At 38.5% G+C, this 6499-nt stretch overlaps 1 protein-coding gene across 1 annotated transcript in view; it reads right to left on the bottom strand.

Annotated features, from left to right (window-relative positions):
- Positions 1–2495, bottom strand: part of CHL1 (cell adhesion molecule L1 like) — a 132292-nt gene extending 129797 nt beyond the window's left edge. Inside the window, exon 1 of the mRNA XM_072421053.1 lies at positions 2221–2495. The gene's annotated coding sequence lies outside the window, so the exon portion shown is untranslated. The remainder of the gene's footprint in view (positions 1–2220) is intronic.
- Positions 2496–6499: the final 4004 nt, after the last annotated feature.

Raw genomic sequence — 6499 nt, forward strand, 5'->3', positions numbered from 1 at the left:
GCATCTCAACAAATACATGCCAGGTTGCAGACAAAAGCATACCTTTGCCAGCCTCCAGGCCTCAACTTTCTCTACTTGTTTCCACTGTGTTAAAATGAATATTACCATACATGAAATCTACTAAAAAGTGTAGCCAATACACGTCAAATACAGTATAGTGATACGCGTTCAAGCCTCTTCACCTCTTGTGGGTAGAATCAGTACTTGGAAGGTACAACATATACAACTTGGACATTATAGAGTGTTCTCCTGATCCAGCCGGTCAGATTGTGGGGAACGTTTGTAGGGACATCCATAACCCAATTGGCCAATGGGCCCTGGTCAAGACTGAGAATGCTAGAAGCTTGGGAATAGTTTTCTGGCCTATTGCTTTGCCCAGACAAGCTGCTGTCCATATTGTTACATTCCACCACTTCATCCTTCACAGCTACAAATCTGCATGTTTGTCTGGTACAATCTTGTATGTTTGTAGAAGGATTTTCCATTAGATAATGTGATAGCTGACCCGTGCCTGCTTCCTAATGTCTGATGGAAGCTTTAGTCAGAAGTCGGAGGAATGTGGCATACATCCTGGCTAGGGTAAACAAGAAACATACAACTACAATGCTATGAAGATCAGTGGAACGACGATGAATAAGGAAGTGACCCCCCTGTTTTAAATCAGAAACTAAGGTAGGCTTCCCTACATAAAATGACGTCATGATCAATAATACAAAAATGACATATGCATTAAGTTTGCAAAGAGTTTATTATAAGACAATGGCACATTGCACATGTATGAAGCCAGCTCTAAGTTTTTCTGTTGGGATTTTGTGCACAGTATGTACATGACATAGTGCTTATCACCACATAGAGGGCATTGTCTGGGAATTTCAGTTTGTGTTTGTTCTACTGGCTGTGTCATAATCACACAGTGCAGAGGGCAATGCCCAAGCTGAGCTTGTGACTTCAGCCTTTCGGTATTTCTCTCCCCCTCATCTCTCATCCTGTGTCAAGCCTAAAGTGGTTAACCCTTGTACTGCCAAAACTTTTTGGGGCATACAGAAATACCATAGATTTATAATGAGAATATTAGAATTATCAACATGACATATATATATAAATAAATAATACAACTAGATGTGTTTTCAACAAACGTTGCAAGTTCATCTTCACAAATACTATGCAATTGTTCTACATGATAGTCCACAAAGTTGCAGGGAAACTGCTAAACCACATCAACTTGTCAGTTATTCATTGTCTACAGGGCTTTCTTTTTACCTAAAGCAACCAGTCATATTCCAGCAATAATTTAAAAAAAACTTTAAGTTATCCCCCCTGGCGGTATGATTAAAGAGGATTTTTAAATGCAAAAGAGGTGCATTTAAAAATTCTCCTAATTTTATTTATTTCCAGCTCGGTCCTGCCTACCTGCATGATGGTTCCGCTCTGTAGGCGTGCACTTGCGAGTAGATGCCCAGCTTGCATCTGCTTCCCATGGCCTCGCATCCCCAACGTTCACACGCTGGGGACTCAGATGCCGGCCGGGCATTGCCAGCTTGCACAAATTTGGTGGGGTCCCCCTTATGATTAACTGAAGGTCATGGCTCCTGAGGCGGTGCTGGGCAGCTAGGGGCCAAGTTTGAGATGTTGGCGGAGTAAAATACTGATTGGTGCAGACTTTGCCTTCTGAGACCTGCAGCCTGGTTGTTTGGGTTTATAACAGGGATGTTTTATAAAATAAATGATAATGTTGTTAAAAGGGGATTATAGTGCCATAAAGTGCCAGAAATAAAATAAAGAACATGTTGTCATAGTCCACACTTACATACTGCTATATATTTAATACTTTTGTTTAAAACTTTTAATGTTTTGAACATTTACTTGTACACTTTGCATTTTTTTTGCAAATTTTGACTACATAGGCATTGATCTCTCTTAACTTCATTATTAGTGTGTCCCTTTGAGTTGTATAAAGCATTTTTCTTTTATACCTGGCTCCAAGTTTAGTTGATTTTATTCCTATTATAATTTTGCTATATTATGTATTCCTTTGTGTGTGTGTAAACTTGTTGGCCCTTGCTTTACTAGGTTATGATTCTGTCTGTTTATACTATTTTCATATTGACTTTTACTTTTCGTATTCATTTTCTTTTATTGTATATTTTAATTTATAATAATAATATTATTACTAAATGAATTTAAAGTGGAAGTAAACTGAAAATCAAAATTTACATTTACCTTTAATCCTGCAGATTAATCACTCGATGGCGCTGGTCCTTCTTGCTATCCGGTCCTACGTCATTCTCAGATTCCTCTTCGCCCCCATGTGGAGGAAGCGCCGGGCACTGCCATCTTCTGCCTTCTTCTTGCTTCATCACCCGATCTCGCACTGCACAGGTGTGTGATCGGGTGACGCAGCCGCTGTGAAGGGGAAAAAACAAAAGAAACTGCTCATGCGTGAGATTGGCATCTCTTTCCCCTTGGCCCCTTCTACGTATGCCTGAGATCAGCACATGCGCAGTAGGAGCAGCCAGAGCCTCCGGGGATGCATGACGTAGGCTCTGCGCTCCCATTAGGTCTTAATCACTGTGGCGGTGCTGCATCCTTTTTTTTTTTTTTTTTAAAAAGGGTGTTGCACCTAAAAACTACCCTTCTATGTAAAGTAAAAATTTTGAGTTTAGGTATACTTTTTGTAGTACAGTATCTCTGTGGTGCAGGTTTTTTTTCTGACTTTTAATTGCTAGGAATTAAATAAATATGTTATATACCTAATGGAAAGTTTTGTGCACTTATTGTTTCTCTTTCATCTAATGTAAGCACTAAGCAGCAGTCCTTTTATTTAAATTTAACCAAAATCAATATAAAACACCAATATATGTTTGCAGTTAGCAGCATCCTGGTGTGCTAGTTATTGGGTCAAATTACCCAGCAAATAAATACTGGGAGTTAATGAAACTGCAGATAGGCTTCATGTCTGACTGTCAGATGCAGTTTTGCTGATACTGAGGATAATCTGACATCTCACACACATGGGTTTGATTTATTTTATTCTTTTTTACTTCATTCAAATCCTAAATTAGAGAACATTAATATAATTAGAATAAACTGAACTTGACAAACTTCTGTGTATAATCAAACTGAATATGTTAATACTCCTTACTACATATGCACTATGTCTTTTCAGTGTGTACTGGTTAACTTTAGATAAAGTGTAATTTAACTTTGATTCTGCAACTTATATTTTAAATGGTGCCAGATGTCAGACTGAACAGATAAAGCAGAGTAAGCATTCAGACACTGGAGGAAATGTTCTTGTGAAATAAATAATTTTGTTTGTAAAACGAGATTGTAGGAATGGGTTTTTAGTTGCCGGTTACGAATAATCTAATTCGACTTCATGTGCTGGAGTATTTATTTTGGTTAGCACAGGGAACGTTTGGATCAACTTTCAACTTTGTCTGTGCCCCTGCTGGGGAGATTCACCCCATTTATTTATCCAGGGTACCACTAAAACAGTGAGTACTGAATTGGCATCAAAGCATCACAGGGATATGTGTTCCACATGCAATTTACTAGGAAGAAAAAAGTTTTGCTGTGTCCTTAGGATTAAGGATGAGTGAGAATGCCTCTACTATTCTCGTGAAAATTTCCTTGAAGTTCCAATGGGTTCGCAAAATGTCGGCGAAATTTGGCGAAACCATTGGAAATCACTATGGGAGGATTATCACGGCTGCCTCGTGTCATTGAGCGATCTCCGGGCACTACAAGTCAGAATCAAGGCAAGCCCGGGGATCTCTCACTGAGAGGAGGATTCCCACGGCTCCATTTATTAATGCAGCCGCAATACTTCTCCTCTTAGAGTGAGTTGCGTTTATGAATGAACGTGACTGTGGGAAAAATCAGAGGATTTTTCCCACGCTGCATTGATTCATGAGCAGCCAGCGAAACTCACACTGTGTTTATGGATAGAGAAACTCTATCCGGGAACACACCATACTAAAGCAAAAGCTGAGAATGCAAAAGGACTAAACTATAACAATTTATTAGAAGAAGTTTTATAAATAATTTAATGCTATTTTGTCTAAACCCTATATACAAAAGATACACAAAAAAGCAAGATAAAAATATATGTGTATAGATGTATGCCATACTAAAATAGCACCTCTCTCGATAATTGGGTTCCAGGGCTCTGACCCCTTCACCCCTCCCTCCCCACATCTGACTCACAAAACAAATTCGGCATTCTCCTGATATTACATGTTCATATCTCTGCACTGAAGTCACAGTTCTTTCTACTTGAATACATGCAAGTCAGAGGCTACAATGCACTATTTATATGCATGTGTATTGTTAAACGTTTCATAAATTGCCTACCTCCTACATTCAGCATGGCTGTACCAGCTTATGAGTTATTGTGAGATTTATTTCTGGTATCTGTGTCTTTGCAGGGTCAGCTTTGTTTATGTCTGCATACCAGCTATTATTTGAAAGCTGAAAAAAGTGTAGATGATAGATTAATAGGACTCCGAATGTATGACGCAAGCCTAAAAAGAAAAATGCTAATATCCAGGATTTTGACAGAAAATTAAAGCTGACCTACACACAAGACTTTGGCTGGCTTATAGCTCTTCTTTTTGACAAATGGCTTATTTGCAGTGCAGTGATATGACTGCTGCACCAACATGGCCCGAAACTGCACACAGTGCTCACTTTTTAGGGCAATAATTTAGATTAATGAGCCTTAGTATACTGGATGCATAAAATCTACCCTAGACAACTGGAAGGGATTATTTCTGAACATCTCTCTCCCCTATAGTCCCAATTTATTTCTAGTATTAATCATAAAAATAGATATTAATGGCTAGAAATTTTGTAATGAAGGTTGGTTCTTTCCTTACCCTAGTATATACCGTGTTTCCCCGATTTTAGGACATCCCCATTAAGTAAGCCACCCCCGATTTTTAAAAAAATAATTAAAATAAGACAGGGTAGGTTAAGCCACCCGGGGCTGCTGACACCAGGACACGGCACAACAATCCATGCTAGCCAAGTTCAAAACTTTATGCTTTCCTGATGGGGATTATTGCCTCCTCCGAAGGCACTAATACTATTTGGAAACACACCTGCAAAATTCCTTTTGAACTTTTTTGGGTTTCACTATATGACATGTACCACAAAGATGATTCCATCTAACATAATAAATGGTGCAACAACAGACTGATTTGCCTTTTTTGACCTTTCTAGCTTTACATCTTTTGTAAACAACATACCCCTGAGGAAGCTATCTTTAGGCAAAACGCGTTGGGACATATATTACCAAAATAGGTCTTTTACTTATCCTTTACTGTATGGTACTAGGAAATTTATTGTCTAGCATGTACATCCGAAACCTGTGACTATATACCAGGAGTTGGGATGAAATGATATAATCAAGCTTTGTATCTCTACAATGATGTATAAATCAGCACTGTACAAATACATAATTACTTTTTTGGGTTTTACTATAAGACATGTACCATGGAGATGATTCCGTCTAACATAATAAATGGTGCAACAACAGCCTGATTTGCCTTTTTTGACCTTTTCTAGCTTTACATCTTTTGTAAACAACGAACCCCTGAGGAAGCTATCTTTAGGCAAAACGCGTTGGAACATATATGACCAAAATAGGTCTTATCCTATTATAGATCCTTTACTGTAGGGTACTAGGAAATTTAATGTCTAGCATGTACATCCCAAACCTTTGACTATATACCAGGAGTTGGGATGAAATGATATAATCAAGCCTTGTATCTCTACAACTATGTATGGATCAGCACTGTACAAATACATAATTATTTTTTTGCATTGAACCTCAAGCCTCAAACCTCCTTCTTTTTTCTGTCTATTATTCACAAACGTTCTAATGGCTAGTACAGAAACACAAACATGTAATCAAACTTTGCAGTTATTCCAATCAATAAAATAATAGTGCCTTCTTACATTGGTGGTCAGTGGAGAAGTGTTCCATTACATCTGCAGTCAGTGTAGTGCTGTTTGAGGTTGGTGGTGACGGGTGGACAACCCTCTTACAATAGTGATTGGAAGTGAAGTGTCTTTTTACATTGATGGTTAGTAAAGAATTATTCTCTTTTTTTGGTGGCTAATAAAGAGCCACTTTACACTGAGGTCAGTGGGATGCCCCTTTATATTGGTGGTTGGTGGTATACTGCCCCTTTACATTAGCGGTTAGACATGAGGTTAGTGGAAAAGTGTTTACATGTGTTGGTGGTCATTGGAGTTGTGCTTCTTTATGCCAGTAATAGGTAATGTGACCCCCTGCATGGGTAGTAAATGGAAAGTATGCCCCCTTACATTGGTGGTTAATGGTAAAGTACACTCTTAGATTAGTGGTTGTTGGTGATTTGTTTCCATCTATTGGTGGATAAAATGCCCCTTACATTGATGGACACTGGGAAGAAAGTTTCCTTATGGACAATAAAATTGGTGCCGGTTGTTACTTACAAAAAATAAGAAG

Source organism: Pyxicephalus adspersus, chromosome 8 (genome assembly GCF_032062135.1).
Source record: "Pyxicephalus adspersus chromosome 8, UCB_Pads_2.0, whole genome shotgun sequence".
NCBI lineage: Eukaryota > Metazoa > Chordata > Amphibia > Anura > Pyxicephalidae > Pyxicephalus > Pyxicephalus adspersus.